General features: G+C 42.5%; 1 long non-coding RNA gene across 3 annotated transcripts; it reads left to right on the forward strand.

The window, feature by feature from the left end:
- The first annotated feature begins 6,868 nt into the window (after window positions 1-6,868).
- LOC123395629 lies at window positions 6,869-17,989 on the forward strand. Of its 3 annotated transcripts, XR_006609797.1 has the most exons (4): window positions 6,869-6,889; window positions 7,054-7,133; window positions 8,041-8,136; window positions 8,223-8,659. It is a non-coding gene; the product is annotated as an uncharacterized LOC123395629 (long non-coding RNA). The 3 variants fall into 3 exon arrangements; XR_006609796.1 differs by lacking the exons at window positions 6,869-6,889; window positions 7,054-7,133; window positions 8,223-8,659 and adding exons at window positions 11,040-11,041; window positions 17,978-17,989 and having other exon boundaries at window positions 7,742-8,136; XR_006609795.1 differs by lacking the exons at window positions 6,869-6,889; window positions 7,054-7,133 and having other exon boundaries at window positions 7,742-8,136.
- The last annotated feature ends 305 nt before the right edge of the window (window positions 17,990-18,294 follow it).

An 18,294-nucleotide genomic window follows, 5' to 3' on the forward strand; every position in this document is an offset into this window, starting at 1 on the left:
CACTCATAATATTGAATTTTAATTTTAATAGTAGGTTCCCACTCATCATAAAGCTTTCTAGGTATAGAAACTTCCAACTCAAGTTTTTCTTCAAAAGATTTCATCATGGCATCCACAATATGTTTAGTAAAAGCTTCATTTTGACTATAAGCATGCAGAGAATTCAAACATGGATTGTAACAAGGAAACACAATCAATCAAAGATCAACTATCATAACTAAAGTCCTTGAAATCCGAAAGAGTGGGATCATTGCTATTTAAAGTTTTGACCTCTTCCATCCCACATTCATTAATCTTATCATTAATATCTAAAAACTCTGAGTCATTGGGACGCCTTTTAACTAAAGTTGACTCATCTTCAGTCCCATCATTTTCAAGATTTTTACTAGAAAACAAAGATTCAATATGTGTCACACCAATCACTTGAAGATCTTCATCATTATTATCACGAGGAAACACCTTTTCAAGCCATCCTTTCCTTACACTCATCAATAGAAATTCTCATAGATTTTAAAGACTCGTTAATATCATGCTTGGGTGGAATGGATCTAATTTTCAAAGAATCAATCTCAAGAGAAATTCTATAAATGTTCCTAGACAAATCATCAATCTTGAGCATTTTTTCTTCAATCATAGCATTGAAACCTTTTTGAGAGCTAATGAATTCTTTAATGTTATTCTCAAGATCAGAGGGCATCTTATTATAATTTCCATAAAAATTGTTGTAGTAACTACCATAATTATTGGAGGAATTACTAGGAAACGGCCTAGGATTGAAATTACCTCTATACGTGTTATTGCCAAAATTGTTCCTACCAACAAAATTCACATCCATAATTTCATTATTATTTCCAATCAAAAAAGGCAAAGGCATATAATTGGGATCAATAGGAGTACTCTTACTAGCAAACAAATTCATTAATTCATCCATCTTTCCACTCAAAGTGTTTATTTCTTCAATAGTGTGCACTTTTTTACTAGTAGGAGATCTTTCGGTATGCCATTGAGAGTAATTTGCCATAATATTATCTAGGAATTAAGTAGCTTCTCCTAATGTTACTTCCATAAAAGTACCACCCGCGGCGGAATCTAAAAGATCTCTAGAAGGAAAATTCAATCCCGCATAAAAAAATTGTATAATCATCCATAAACTCAAACCATGTGTGGGGAAATTCCTAATCATTAGTTTCATCATCTCCCAAGATTGTGCAACATTCTCATGATCAAGTTGCTTAAAATTCATTATATCGTTCCTAAGGGAGATAATCTTGGCGGGCGGGAAGTACTTGGAAATAAAAGTATCTTTACACTTATTCCATGAATCAATACTATTTTTAAGTAAATATGAAAACCAAGTTTTAGCACGATCTCGTAGTGAGAAAGGAAATAGCTTTAATTTAACAATTTCATTATCCAGATCTTTCTTCTTCTGCATATTACACAACTCAACGGACGTGTTTAGATGGGATGCGACATCTTCACTAGGGAGGGCAGAAAATTGTTCTTTCATAACAAGATTGAGCAAAGCGGCATTAATTTCACAAGATTCCGCAATAGTGGCGGGAGAAATCGTAGTACTAATAAAATCATTATTATTAGTAGTGTAAAAGTCACATAACTTGGTATTCTCTTGATCCATTGTGACAAAGCAAGCAATCTAGCACACAAGCAACCAAACAAAAAGACGAATGGAAAAAGGCGAATAAAAAGGCAAATCTTTTTGGTATTTTCTAAAAACCATTTTAGAAGTGGGGGAGAGGAAAACGAGAGGCAAATTGCAAATAAAGTAAATGCAAGAGATGAGTTTGTGATGGGTACTTGGTAGGCGTGATCTTGCTATGTATCCTCCCCGGGAACGGTGCCAGAAATCCTTCTTGCTACCTCTTGAGCTTGCGTTGGTTTTTCCTTGAAGAGGAAATGGTGATGCAGCGAAGCAGATAAGTATTTCCCTCAGTTTGTTGAGAACCAAGGTATCAATCCAGTAGGAGGAACAAACAAGGCCCCAATAGTAGTACCTACACAAACAATCAAACACTTGCACCCAATGCTATAAAAGGGTTGTCAATCCCTTCAGAGTTATTTGCAAGGATGTGATCTGATAGAGATAGATATAAAAGAATGCGGAAACAAAAGTAAATAAATTGCAGCAAAGTATTTTCGGTATTTTTTGTTTACAGGTCTGGAAATATAATATGGAAAATAGACCCGGGGGCCATGGGTTTCAAGAGAGGCTTCTCTCATAAAGGAAATTAATACGATGGGTGAACAAATTACTGTCGAGCAATTGATAGAAAAGCAAATAATTATGAAGATATCTGAGGCAATGATTATGCATATAGGCATCACGTATGTATCAAGTAGGCCGAAATGATTCTGCATCTACTACTATTACTCCACACATCGACCGACTCTTGCATCCATCTAGAGTATTAAGTTCATGAAGAATAGAGTAATGCATTAAGTAAGTTAACATGATGTAGACGGATAAACTCTAGCAATATGATGAAAACCCCATCTTTTTATCCTTGATGGCAACAATACAATATGTGCCTCGCTACCCCTACTTTGTCACTGGGTAAGGACACCGCAAGTTTGAACCCAAAAGTAAGCACTTCTCCCATTGCAAGAATTACCAATCTAGTTGGCCAAACCAAACCAATAATTCCAAGAGACTTGCAAAGATATGAAATCATGCATATAAGAATTCAGAAGAGACCCAAAAATATTCATAGATAATCTGAACATAAACTCACAATTCATCGGATCTCGACAAACACACCGCAAAAGAGTATTACATCGGATAGATCTCCATGAAGATCATGAAGAACGTGGTATTGAAGATCAAAGAGAGAGAAGAAGTCATCTAGCTACTAGCTATGGACCCTTAGGTCTGTAGTGAACTACTCACACATCACCGGAGGGGCAATGGAGTTGATGTAGATGCCCTCGGTGATCAATTCCCTCTCCGACAGATTACTGGAAAAGGCTCCCAGATTGGATCTCTCGGGAACATAGGCTCCCGGCGGCGTAAAAGTATTTTCGTGGATATTTTCGGAGATACGGAAATATTTGAGAATTTATAGGCCAAAGAATAGGGTTAGGAGACGTGCAGGGAGGCCACAAGCCAGGGGCGCCCCCTCCCCCCCTCCCAGGGCGCGCCCTGCAGGCTTGTGGCCTCCCTGCAATTGCCCTGCCCCCTACTCTAAGTCTCCTCGGTGTCTTCTGGCCCAAGAAAAATCTTTCCAAAGATTTTGTTCCGTTTGGATTCCGTTTAATATTCCTTATCTGCAATAGTCAAAAACGTGAAAAAAAATAGAAACTGACACTAGGCTCTAGATTAATAGGTTAGTATCAAAAATAATATAAAACAGCATATTAATGCATATAAAACATCCAAAACGGATAATATATTAGTTTGAAACAATAAAAAATTATAGATACGTTGGAGACGTATGAAACATCCCCAAGCTTATTATGTGCTCGTCCTCGAGTAGGTAAATGATAAAAACAGAATTTTTGATGTGAAATGCTACCTAACATATTTATCCATGTAATATTCTCTATTGGGGCAAGCGGTCGCGCGAGTGGTCTGCGGGAGCGGTGCGGGGGAAGCGGCGAGCACGCGGGGGCGAGCGGACGAGAGGGGGCGGCGGCGAGCTGCCGAGCGGGAGCGACGGCGAGCGCGCGAGGGGTCTGCGGGAGCAGCGCGGGGGTGGCGGCGAGTGCGCTGGGGAGAGCAGACAAGAGGGGGCGGCGGCGAGTGGCACAGGGGCGAGCAGTCGAGCGAGGCAAGGGGAGGTCTGCGGGAGCGGTTCCAGTGTAGAAGACGACAGCGTAGGGTGTTTTCATCGAGTTAACAGCGTAGGGTGTTTTTGTTAGCAAGGATATCAGAGTTTTGTTAACAGCATAATTAGATCATTGATAACGTAATTAGATGTTCTAAATTTGTAGTTGGATATGTCATCTTTTGTTTTTTCTAATCTCTACTATTAAAGCAGGATCGAACGTCGTGATGGTTCGACCACACGGATGGTTCGACCTCCCAGCCTCCCCACGTCGTAAAGAAAATCGGCAGCGATCCCACGTACTCGATCCCAAGTATAGAAAGAAACCGCTCCTCGCAGCACGCCCCCGCGCCGCTCCTCTCGTTCGCTCGGCATCCCCACCCCCACCCCCACCCCCCGCGCACTGCCCCCCGCCCCCCGCCGCTCGGTGCCGCCGCCACCGCGCCCTCTCCCTTCCCACCGACCCTCCTCGCGGCTCCTTTCCCCGTCGCCCTCGCGCCGCCATCCCCGCCTCCTCATCCCGTGGATGCGGCTCATGGCGCTAGGGCCCGGGCGCGTGGGCGCCGCCGCGCTAGCAGAAGATAGATCCCGCTCGGGGACACTCGACGTCGTGCTCCCCGACGGACGGCGCATGGGAGGCCGGCCTCCGTAACGTGCTCCTCTTCCACTCACTGTCGCCCCGCCGCCTCCACACGCCCATTGCGCCATCCCGTCGTCTCCCCCTCCACGCCCCCCCGGGTGCTCAACAAGATGAGAGCGGCTTGCCATCGGCCCTACGAAGAAGCAGAAGCAGAGTAGGAGGACGGCGACGGGAGTGGTGCGCCGCCGGCTCGCCCTCGCCGGCGTCGGCGCCCCTCACGGCGGCGGCCACTGCTCCCTTCAATCCCTGACTCTCTCCACGGTGTGCTTCCCTCCTTCTCGCATGCTGCTCCTCCCTCCTCCCAGCACGCTGCTCCCCCTCCCCAAGTTACCATGGATTCACATTGCTGTAGCCCCTCCCCTCCCTCCCTGCTCCACCTCCCCCCACAATCTTCACCATCACGGCGACGGGCCTGGCCTCCCCAAGCGCGGACGCATCCGCTCCAAATCCGGCCAATGTCAAGGTCATACCCATCCTGTGCTCGTGTGGAGTGCAGGGCAGCCCAATGCAGCTGGGGTCGATGTGTCCCGGCTAACAGGGTCGTGCTCACCTTCGGACATGGTGCGAGCGAGGAGATCCGAGGGCTCTCTCCCCTGCTCGTAGCCACGAGCATGGGATTTATAAATTTCTTGTTGCCTTGCATATGCGCCTTCCACTGTCCAGCGTGGTACAGACGTCTCCTCGATGTTGAGGTATTGTCGCTCCATCTTTTCCCTATATCTAACTTTTATGCTCCTGCCTGCAATAGTAGAAGTGTATTAGTGGTTTTAGTATCCTATTGGAAAATTATAGCATCTATGTATTGTAATGGCCTTGGATGTTACTCAATTTATTTGTAGGTGTTGCTACATAATTTTGTGATGCTTTTGAAGGTGTCAGTCATTTCCATCCCACTACAGAGTCGAGATGCTTCGCGTTTAACTGGTAGAGAAGTTTCGCCTAAATGCCAATGCCGAAGAGAGCAAAGGTGCTATTTTGGCTTCCTTCTTCGATTTCATAAAGTGCAAAATAACAGGGTGTCTAGACACTGAGATAGTTGGTTCCTCAGCGGCACAGTTAGTAGGATTAAGTAGATTGAACTGATGCCTTATTTGAGCTGCATCAATCATAGTGTTAGCTGTGTGTTCTCTTTGTTTTGGGGGGAAATGGCAAAAACCAACCTGTAGGGTTTCCAAATACCGAATTGCGAGCTTAATCCTCATGTTCAAGCAAACACCAGCAAGTGTAAATGCGGTTTCAAATAGTGGAGCCCAGGCTCTGATGCCCACTTGCCTAATTTTGAATGCAGTGTCTCTTTCTTTTTTGGCTCTTAAGTGTTGGATGCATAACCTAGAATTAAGGGCTATCCGATTGAGCTTTAATCAACTTTGAGCCAACTAGGCTTACTTATTTGACATGTTCAATAGTATATTGAAAATTCCATTTTCTGGTATACTACGTAAGAGAAATGACGTTGCATTTCATTGTGTTCCTCAATCATAATGAACGGACATCTGACCAAATGATTATTGATGAATCGGGACATGTGAAAGTGAATGGAAACTATCAAAATAGAGAATCTGATTAGTTATTTGCACAAACACTCAATTCTTATGTTGTAAGTTTTGCTATAACAATGTCTAAGAAAATAAAGTATGTTCCGACTGCCAGGGATGTATGACCATGCTATTTAACGCAATGAATAATTTCATTCGTCATGGTCGTATAGAAGCTAGGATAATTTTGCTATGAATTTTTCAAAGGCATCCAGTCTTGTATATAGTATTCCTATATCATTTAACTGATGTGTTCTTGCATCATTCTTCTACTTTCAGAGCATGCCTGAGGGTCGCTTGGGAGGTGCAGAGTAGTGAATTAGTGCATCAGTGCATCGGGTCCCTCGGGAAGGTGTTGCGATCAGTGGAGAATTGGGAAGGTTTGTTTGTTTCAGGACCATAGCCTAGCCTAGCCAACTATTTCAATGGGGAGGGCTGATATATGTTCCAAATGCACATATTAATAAGCATATATACATCCCATGTATATGCAGCCTACAAATTATATGCATCGAAGTATTCATCTCTGCAGTTTTTTTGGGTTTTTTTGGCACCTTAGGCTCACATGAGCGCCAAGGTGGAGTCTTTGCAGAAGTTGTTCACCCCGAAGGTCGTCTTCTCCAAGGCCTCCCTAGACATCGAGCAGGATCGCTCCATCAAGGTATCTACCCAAGTTTCCAATTACCAAAATTATCTTTTCATTTGGGCCAGAAGACAATAGCTTTGTCTTAATAATTTGAGTCCATTAATAATTTTTCTTCTTTGTTCGAGTTGAATATGTGAAGACTCCCATGGAGCAATGTCGTCTTCTCGGGCTGCAATTATATGCCTAGGGGTGGTCAAACTAAAAAGTTCAGGGAAGATTCACAGTATATGTGGTAGTGCTGAACATTGTTTCGCCGTCCATCGAATGTGGTAGTGCGTATAAGGTTATAGCCTCGGGTTAATCTGAAAATCTGTCTGTAATTTGGTTTTACAACGTCTAAGTGTCAATGATGTCTAGAATTGCTGTAGATTAATTAGTTATTATGGATTCATGGTACCATGTAGTGGTACATTGATTATCTGGCATTGAGTAATTAATCGATTTCAGGTTTTGGATTGGATAGGGAGCCTCTTTCGGAGTGAACCACATCATAATGCATCCTACATAGCTGCCATGGATGAATTACGGTACAACTTCAGTCTTCTTTTCACCTATTTGTTTACTGACTATGTCTGCCCTTGAGATGAACTGCTTAAACAGTCAGATAGCTACCATTATTTTTTACATATTTCTTCCTCATGTACTCGTAGATCATATTGTTCTTTGCTATCAGTGGTTACTTTTGTTTGTGCTATCAACTTAGTTAATCATTATTTGTGTTATCAGCTTGGTTATTCATTCTTTGTGCTACCGACTTTCCCTAATTCACCTAGACTGTTTTACATGTCCATCGTAGAAAATTTCAATTTTCACCTATGACTACACTTGCAATTTTGACACATTAATGTAGTTGAACGCATTTTGATAGAAGAAGTGAGGTGCCAGCAATGGACTTTCTATGACCGCTTATTACTGGTAGAGGAGTTCAAGCAGTTCATTTTTAGCCTTGTTTCTTTTGTTTTTGGAATACGCTAACTTTCTAATCGCGTGAGAGGAAGATATTGATTTATTCTTTACCACCAAGTGCTCTGGTGGTGGCTGGCCAGTCACTCCCTCCAAATCATGTAGCTGTGTATGGGTTTGATGGACGCGTGCGCCGACTCAGATAGACGGACTCCACGATCACCATGTATGGCTTCAAGTCTCGCTGTTGGCAGTTATCGTAGCCTCAACAAAACTGAGCCCACAACCGACCATCACCGTCACCTCATTTCCGTGGTCGTTCTTCCCCCTCCCATAAAGTATTTGTCAATTTTATACACCATTGCGGTCATACTGAATAGTTATGCATGCTATAATAGGTGTCTTCCTTCTACTAATAATTCATATCTTTCTATTTGAGCATGATTATTTTCCTTCGGTATGAACATGGCACTTCATTTTCAAGACCCTCCCTGTGTTGTTGCTGCTATCATGTCGATATTTTAATATTAGGAGGTGGGGAGAGCAAGGAGGTTGCTGATTTTTCGGGAAGCGGTGGCGATCTGACATGGATTACGTGGGATGAGAAAGATCAAGCTCGACAAGAAGGTCAGTTGTCCACCGTCTCAAAATTGTTTTATTTTCCTTACTTTTGAGAACGAAGAGGGTGACTTTGTTGCTATTCTTGGTTGTAGTTGTGAATGCGAGGACAGGATAGGAAGGTGTAGATGACGGTGTGGGGGTGTGCTTGCTGCTGGTTAGGCTTGTGTGTTTCATAGAAAAGAGATAGTGTACAGGTCAAACTGAGCTTATTTCTAGGAGCCCATGAGCAGAAAGAGATGGCTACTTTCATGGACGGTGAAGGTCTGCATGCTTCACGGCCGTATCTTGATTCCACACAACATTAAGGAACTTCTCCAATGCTGGAATAAAGCTCAATGCACCAAGAACAACATCAGTTGAAGTAACATTTCCTATATATTGTATTCTGAGCATTGGATTGAGCTCATGTGTGAAGCTTATGTATTGTTTACTTTGTATAATGTGTGATAATGACGTGTCAGACTTATGGATTGTGGAGACCAAATTTATGTGACATTTTTGGAATGTGAGACCTGATTAAATGTGGGTCGGATTATTTGGTTTTTGAGCATATCGAGTACCCGTGCGTACAGGATGCTAATTTTTCTGTCTAATATAATACTGATAATTCTGGGTAAGGTTTAGATACATTTGAAAAGACCATTAAAATTAGTTCGGCCCCTTTTTTGTTAAATTTTGATCAAACAAGGAATTGTTCACAACTTTTTGAAAAATTCTGTAAGATCAAAATCAATATAGTTAACTTTCTGAGTGAGTTTCATATGTTTTTGGAAAAGGGAATTGAAAATACTCTCTAAATTCTTCCTCGGCCCCATTTTTTGTGAAATTCTCACCCAAAAATGAAAGTGTTCAAAGATAAATATTTATTTACTTGTAAGATCAACACTAATATATGTATTAGTATGTGTAAGTTTCAGACATTTTATCCTCATAGACATATAAATAACTTTGAAGTACAGTTTCAGCCGCAATATTTGACCAAAAATTGATGTTATCCTGAAATTATGTTACCAAATGCAGCTACACCTCTTCTTGGGTGGTCATGGTACATGTGCCATTATATCTTGTACGGGTCAAGTGGATGGCTAATTTCTAGGATCCTGCTCATCAGAAAAAAATAGCTACTTTCATGTCCGTTAAACTCTGCATGGTCCAAAAATCACACTCAAACATGTAAGTCTCAAACATGTTTATATTGGTACAATAAACAGGTGTTTGTCATCATCTAACATTTTCTGATGCAATTCTAAGGGTGCCAAAATCGAGGCTATAGTTGCTGGAAATGATTTAGTGCATAGATTCGATTTAACATTGCACATGGGTCGTAAGTACATCATTCATGGTGTTACTATTCGGCCCAACTTTGAAGAGGTGGAGTGTAGATTCATTAACCACACATATGAGTGCTCCTTCAGTGCAAGAACATTTGTTGAGTCACTCTCACTAGAATTTCCAAGATATCCAAAGCATTTGATGTCCGTCCATGAAGTTATGAGGTGTCCAAACAAAACATTCGTAGGTACGCATTCAAACATATATCTATACTATTAAAGAAGAATCTGTTGTTGTCTATAAATTTAACTAATGATATTTAATACAGACATAGTTGGCATAGTTGTTCAATATGATGATCATCAACTCATCGGGAGACACCCATCTGCTGAATTGTACAGAGAGGTCACCTTCATGGATATTTGGTATGTGTAGTTAATATACATAATTGCAACTCTTTTATACCGAATTATAAGAATTAATTCGTGAAGTCCTTGTATAGTTACTATTTTTAAATATTCAAAATTGTAGGGGCAAACTTATAGTTGTTGGCATTTCGGGTGGCAACTTGATTCAAAACTCGTATAGGTGGTCAACAACTGAAGGCAATAAATCTATTGTCCTTGCAACTATGCTCCGTAAGAATAGAAAATATGGTAATCGATGCATGTACATCTTTATGTATTGCATATTCTGAGAAAGTGTATTGTTATGTTGAGCTAAATAGTTTTTTAATCTTGACAATAGGAAATTTGGAAACTTCAAGTTACACCACCCTTGCGTTTAACCCGGATCATCCTTCAGCACGTGCACTTGATGGTACTTCTGACACAACATTTATGTTGAGCAAATTTTAAATACTAAAAATTACAACATTTCTAATAATTATTTTGCAGACATTCGCCAGAAAATAATAGGTGGGTTGATTGACATGGAGTTTGTTCGAGAATTTATTGAGAAGAGGTGGGATTTGCTAGCAAGCGGGCTGTCTACAAATGATCCCCGACACAAGATGTATACAAAGAAAGCTCGATCCATGTAGTAGAGATAGCAGAAATCAGTTGTCTATTACGCATGATTGTGCCTTTCAATTTATAAGTTTAGTTGTCTCGTGATGAAGATCATATGTAGTACTCCCTCCGTCCGGAAATACTTGTCCTAGAAATGAATATAATGAATGTATCTATAACTAAAATAAGTCTAGATAGATTCATCTGTAAGACAAGTATTTCCGGACGGAGGGAGTATTTTTTTAATGTAGCTTAGTTATTGTTAGTTTTTGTTAAATACGTGTGTTATGATGGATTCTTACGGAGCTGATCTGAGCTTTTGTTATCTGAAAATAATTAAATCATTTTTAGCCTGTCTTATGTTTGTATATGCAATGTGTTTTGTTGAGGAAAAAAACCCTCTGTTATATGTAAACCCTCGGTCCGTTGAGATGCTGGGTCATGGTGAAGTTGATGCATTGCTACGGGATTTATGTCTTAGGAGGATACGTGTGAGAGAGACAATTGCTGTCATGTATGAATACAAACTAAATGTTATCATGTTTGACACATGTTTTTAAAACAAAACAATTCTTTGGTCGTTAACATTTATTATTAACCCGTGGCAACGCACGGGCACTCAACTAGTGGTAATAGATGGAGTTAAATCGAGACTTAAATGAGCCGGGTTGTGACAAGATTTCTGTTTGTTGTCAATTCCCCTATTCTATCGTGGTGGCTAAACTCATATACTCCCTTTGTTTGTTTTTAGTCTACGTATAACTTTTGTCTAAAATTAAACTATCTTTACTTTGACCGTATAAAAAATATTAATATTCACAATACAAAATCAATACCATTAGATTCGTTAGGGAATGTAGGTTTATATTATATATATTTAGTATTATGGATGTTGATATTTTTAATATTAATTTGGTCAAACTTTATAAAATTTGATTCGACACAAATTTTATACACAAAGTAAAAAAAACAGAGGGAGTACATACTTATTGAGGACTACTACGTATTCGACGGCTCACGGCCGTTAACCTCACGTTTCGACGCCCTCCATCATTGCAACATACATATTGTTGCAGAAAATTTCTGCAATAGAGCTTTTGTTGCACAATTTTTTTGCAGCTAAGGTGTCGTTGTAGATTTTATTTTGCAAGAGCGGCTTTGTTACAGAATTGCTTTTTATTTTCATCTTTACGCAAACATTTTTATAATCAAGGTTTTGTTGCAGTTTTTTTTTTTTTGCAACAAAGGTTTTGTTGCTGAATTTCTTTTTCATCTTTGTTTTTTTGTTTGCAACATACCTCATGCTAGGAAGAACCTTGTGCAACATTGATGATGTCGCAGAAATTGTCAAAAAATTGTGAGCCTGCCGCATGTCACATGGGATACGTGCAGTTAGGTGGCAATGCAATATGACGAGGAAGGCTGTAAGTCACGTACTCATCTGAACTATGTGCGACACGTACATCGAAAATCTCAAGTAATGGATCACATGGCCTGCACGCTTCCGTGTGAACACTTCCAGCACGGCCAAAGTGAAATCGCCATGAAACGATCTGTCGGTGCAGCGTCCGGTGGATGTGTAAGTTATGATCGGGCGGCTAATTAATAACGTTTTCCATACTTATTATATGGAAAATTATGCTAATCATCCGACGATGGATCGGACATTTTCCATCCGCTTCCTCGTGTGTTCCGTGCGCTGGACCGAACAGAGCAGAGGCCGCAACTATGAAGTTGATGGCGGGCGGTGCCGGTGAGAATCTGGATTGAGCGTCGCTATTTTTTTTCTGAAATATTACATGTGTTGCAAAACTTATTTCCGCAACAACACATGTGTTGCAAAAAAGAGAAAACTGAGAAAAAAATCTGTAATATGACTCTTTGTTGCAAAAAAATTGTCTATTGTTGCGGAAAAAATCTACAATAAACACTCGGTTGCAAAATATTTATGCAACAAGACTTTTGTTGTATAAAAAGAATTCTACATATGTTTTCGCAACACGTTCTTTGTTGTGGAAAATATTATATAACAAGGAAAAGTCTTCCCATCAGCCGATCGATTTCTACGATCGCGTAGTGCAAGTAGGCGTAATGACGAGTTTCTATAATTTGGTCTCTGTTTTAAAAAATTGAAACAAATATCTTTTGTTGCAAAAGTTTTCTACAGATTGACCTACGTTGCAAAAGTTTTTTGCAACATGACCTTTGTTGCAAAAAAAATTGCAACAGATTCATGTTGTAAGAAATATTCTATAACAAATTCTATTGCAAAAAAATATACGGACGTTTTCGCAACATGCTCTTTTGTTGCAAAAAAAATTGCAAAATAATCTATGTTGCAAAAGACCCGTCAGTCATTTTTTAACCCGTCAGCCGAACGACATAGCAGTGTGCTTGTTTCCGCAACTGAAGTGTTGTTTCAGGATTTTGTGTGATGGACGGAGGCGACCGAGCTGGTGATCGGACGGTGCACGCGTATTGATCGGACGGCTAAAAGGGTGATAAATGATTGCTACAAATCCACCGATAGATGGTTACTATAAATCCACCGATGGATGCCTAGCAGTCTCCTTATTATATTTCATAATTATATATTATTATATCGGCCATGATTTGACTTTGCTGCTAGCATATACCTGTTCAATCTCCATATTTCATACACTTCACATAACCATATTTTAGTAGGATATGTCGTTCCCTCATTGTCATCGTCGGCCGCCTCCCATGACTTGCCCCTACATCGACTGTCGTCCCTTTGTCGTCGGCAACGACGTCACATGCCCATCTTCGGGGTGCTCGACATCGACCCTCACGCAGATTCGCAGACTTGATCTCTTTTCTTGAGGTCTTGTAAAAGTGAGGCTCCATTAGGTCTAAGCGTGTTTAGAGCTACAAACGAACTCTGTGTGCACAAAAATCGACAAGAAGCTGGTGGAGACAACGGCTACGCAAACAACCTAGCACAAAATGCAATGTTGAATGCCGAATGTAAAAGAAAACGCCTCACAAAACACACCCAAAATGGCCACCCACACACACCCAATCCTAAAGGGCACCGCCGATAAACCACGGCAATTGCACCCGCATAGAGGGGAAAGCAGAAGACAGGCTTACTAGGCCGTGCGCCACCATCAGGCCTCGTTTGGTTAATGGGGATTTGGGAGGTTTTGAGAGGGAGGGGGGATTGGATGAATCCCTTTCTTCCACCCAATCCTCTCAAATCCCCGGGGCTTTGCTTTCACTAGTCCCTTCAGAAGGATATTGAAACACATGGATAGAAAGGGATTGAAGGAGAACAGAGGGGATTGGGCTAAGCAAACCCCTCCTATCAAATGGACGCCCGAGGATTTGTCGGATTTCTGACCCTTCCGGAATTTTTTTTTTCTAAACCTCCCTAATCCCCTTAACTAAATGAGGCCTCAAGGGGCAAGAAGTGGGCACACCCAAGACGCAAGCATGGCGGCGTCGCACAGCCAGTCGCAGCCCATGGACAAGCTGACCTTCCCAAATAGCCTCCTCTCGTGAAAGCCGGTGCGCTCACCGCTTCCTCAAATTGCCTAACCCCGCGATAGTTTAGAGCCTCACCGCCTCCCCTCTCTTCATAGCTTAGCTGCAGCGGCAAGACGCAAAGAACCGACATGTGGACGGAGAGTCTGACCAACATCTATTCCTAAGAAGCATAGAGCTTTTAGGGATATCCCAACACCTATTCTAGGATAAAAACGTCATCTGTATTGACAGTTTGACATGTCTAATCCGCTTTATTTGCATATGATGCACATGGATACCCCTTTTGTTGCTAATAATATATCAGCAATGTCCTGTATGCTCTAATCTGTTCAAGCAAAACTACGTTATAGGAGCACCAAAAGCTCGAGGCAAAGTATGGGAAGTATCCTCCCAGATTTAACATACCAGCAAACTTCTGACCAGTAACATTACTGTTGAGAGAAACAATCACAATGCAATATTAGCTATACAAATGGAGGCAGCTAATACTAAATGCAAAAGAAGGAATAAAACAGGGCAAGCTTGCCATCAGAAAGCCTCAGTGCAATTCTTTTTTTTTTTTGAACGGGAAGCCTCAGTGCAATTCGGTTGGTCAAGGCAACATGTCGCAACAAATTAGCGGATCATGTCAGCTAGTAGTCACATCCAACATGCGTATGCATTGAAGATTTGTCACAAAAAAAGGTGATGATAGGGTGAATAAAATCAAGACAAATGCAACATATATGATGTCATTCTAAAGATACATATATGATGTCATCGCGTACTTCTACAGGGCCAAGGTTGTTCAGTTAAACTCCACTCCACACCAATAAGAAACATGAATGTACAGTCAAGAAACAGTAGAGATATGACAACCCGATACCGACTTTTTAGAAGATTCCCCTACCATTTCGTTTTCGTCGTGTGTTTATTTTATTTGTCGCATCATCATTGCATCATGCGCATCATCCGCATGCATCGGCATTCCGTTGACGCCAGTTTTCAAAACTTGCATCAGTTGTTAGTTGCCGGTTCTTGTCGTTGTCCGTTCTGAGCCCGACCACACACGCACGCATTTGCGGCGTCGTCAAAACCCTGTTTTAAAAGTGTGTATAAAACTTTCTCTGATTGGGTTAGTACTTGACGTGCGGTCTTATTTTAATATAGATAGGCCGTTTGTCAAATTTCGTCGCAATCGGAGTCCGTCTGGTACCCGAACGGTCGACCGTAGCGGCACCGTATTCGGTCTACCGTCGGACGTTTATCGGTGTTTTAGAAATTAGTTGTCGGGTGCCCGTTTCCTTCTCTTCTCCGGATAACCTACTCTACAATGCCACTTAGCCCGTCCCGCATTCAGAATTGTTCGATTTCGACCGCGCGGTTGAAACCGCGACGAAAAACTGCTAAACCTAGCCCCTCATCGTTATAAATAGGACCCCATGTCATTTTTAGCAGCCCCTCTCTCCCCTCCTCGATTTTCGTGCAAACCCTAGTCTCCCACAGCCACTCCCACCTCCTCTCTCATCCCACCAGTAGCCGCCGGCCCACGGAGCCCGATTGGAGCCCGCTCGAGCCCATCCGGGCCCGGATCAGCCGCTGCCAGATCTGCCCGTGCTCCCGCGCCCCTGGTGCCGAGCGTCGGCCGCCTCCCGTCGCCGGACCCGCGCCGCCCCGAGCTACGCCCGTGCCCCGCCGCCGGCAGCAGCTCGCCGGAGCAGGCAGCCCCGCCTCCGCCGACCTCCAGGCCGGAGCGCCACCGCCGTTGTGCGCAGCCGCGCAGCTCCTGGCCACAGCACCGCCATGGCGAGCTCCCATCGCCCCGTTCCCCGCCCCGCGCCAGATACCGCGCCTCCCGTCGCGCCGGCCTGCGGCCGCAGCCCCGCTGGCCGGATCTCGTCAGCTCCGCCGCCCTGGAGCTCGCCGCCGTCGTGCCCTCGCCTCGATCGGATCGAGAGGACGAGACCTCGCCCCCGCGTTGACCGCCCCAGGTCGCGCCAGCCGGTGCCCCGAGGCCCACCGCCCGAGCCAAGGCCCAGGAACCGGCCTCCCACGCCAGCGCCAGGGGCCCTCCCTCGGCCCAGCTTGGTCGCGCCTTGGCCTCGGCCTGCCTCGTCGCCGCGTAGGCCGCGAGCCGGCCCAGTCCCGCCTCTGCTGCAGCACCTCCTCCTCCGACTTGGACCTCGGCCCGCGAAGGTGAGCAGCCCTCGAGAATCTCTATCCCACGCCTAGGCGATGTTTAGCTAGTGTGCGCCGCAGATTTGGCCCGTGTAGCTTTATTATTTATCGGCGATTATTCTTTTCCAGAAAAGTTGCTAGTTTTTCAAACGCCCGTAACTTTTAATCCGAGCGTCGGATCGAGATGATCTATATATGGATCTTGTGTAGTTTTTCGCGTAGATTACGATTTTGCAACTTGCATAAATGTTTGAAGTAGTTTGAACCGCCAAATGCCTAGTTTTGGGTGCTCTTCCAATAGAAATTATTCCGTATTTATTTTCCGTGCATGTCCAGATTGCTCAAACTCCGTAGATAAAATGTTCATGTTTTAGGAATTCTTTTTCCATGTATTTTAGAGTAGTTGGTTGTATTTTTGAACGTAGGATTCCGTCGCTAGTTTATTATACCGTGTTTAGGACATATTCCCGCATATACGTGTGGCGTTGTTGTTTCTTTTGCAACCCCACATGTTATAATAGTTTTCGGGGTAGAAAAATCCATAGAATTTAACTGTGCATTTAGTTTTAGCTTTTGATCAAGTTAGTGCGCATGATATTTTGTCATGTTGCCCTTTTGTTTATTTTGTAGGATTTAATCCGTGCACGATATGAAGGAGTTGTCAACTAGAGTTTTGCCCTTGGATGTGTAGACCAGCCTCTGGTAATTTTGGTTGCAATAGAAATCCATGTTTAGGTGTGGTTTGCTTGCTCTCAACTTGCTAGAAAATAGTGCTGATTTGGAGATGTTGAAATATTTCTAAGTCTGAAATCTGTTATATTTTGTTGCTGTCTTGTCTTGATTTTATCTGGTGTTTTGTAGCTCTTTTGAGGTTGGTGCAATGGAGTTAGTTGTACATTTTAGGATTCTCTAGCATGCTCTCAATTTTCATGCCATTTGGAGTCCTGTAGCTTATGGTTTTGCTGCTGTCAATATGTCTTCAAATCGAAAATTGTAGTTTCATAAACTATTATTTTCACGAAGTCTGAAACTGTGTGTGAGATGCCTTTTTGTGACTTCTTAGCCTAGTGATCCATGCTTCCATGCTAGGTGTTGTTAGTTGTATGTTATAGTTCATCTTGCCCTCTACCGCCTCATGCCTTGTTTGAGCATATTGGATTTTTGTAGCTCGTAGTTGTGGGGTGTAGAAAATGTTATGTGGCTGATTTTCGCAGATTGTGGTGATTTCTTGTTTAGCTCGTAGTTGTTGAACCATTGCTCCGTTTTGAGATGCTCGTGACTGTCGTGTAGTTTCATATTATCTTGTTGGTTGTGTGCTTTGAGATGCTCGTGACTGTCGTTGCACACATATTGCATTCATGCCATCATATCTTGCGATGCTCGTATCTTTTGAACCGTAGCTCCGTTGGAGATGTTCTCCATGTGTAAATTGCTTTCAACGACGCGTAGAATCATGTGAACCTATTTATTTTGCTGGTTAACAAACATTTAAACATGTTAGTTCAGATCTGGACAGAAATATAAATTAACGTATGAGGTCATCTCGGAGATGTTATATGTCATTTCTGACCTCATTTAAAATGCCTAGATAGTTAGCTTAGTTACGCTTCACCTCTTGCCATCTTTAACCACAATTAATATTGTCGTGTACCTAACCGGGATAGAATTAAATAATACGTATGTGGAGCTTCGTCAATATGCAACTCGTTGCATATTGGACTTCACTTAATGTGTAGTGTTTGATTGTTGTGAATTGCCATGCCATGTCGTGCATATATTCAGCTGATCATGCATTATATGTGGATTGCATCTTGTCGTGCATATGCCGTGGTGAATATCGTGTGTTGATGCTGGTTTCCGGTTTGCTTCGTCTCGATAGAGTTCCGCAAGCGTGTCAGAATGTGAGGACCCGTTCGACTACATCGGTTCGTCTGCTTCACGGAGTCGTTCTTCTTCCAAGCGGGATCTCAAGCAAGATGAACATTTCCCCAGATACCATTACTATCATTGTCATGCTAGTTTTACCGTTTCTATCGTTATGTCTCGTTGCCTACCACATGTTAAATATCAGCCTCTCAACATTGCCATGAAAACCTTCAACCTGTTCACAACCTAGCAAACCACTGATTTGCTATGTTACCACTTTCTTAACCATGTGTTAGCGTTGCTAGTTGCAGGTGCAGTTGCTTCCATGTGATACATGGGTTCTTTGTTA

The sequence above is a fragment of the Hordeum vulgare genome, chromosome 5H, assembly GCF_904849725.1.
Source record: "Hordeum vulgare subsp. vulgare chromosome 5H, MorexV3_pseudomolecules_assembly, whole genome shotgun sequence".
Lineage (NCBI taxonomy): Eukaryota > Viridiplantae > Streptophyta > Magnoliopsida > Poales > Poaceae > Hordeum > Hordeum vulgare.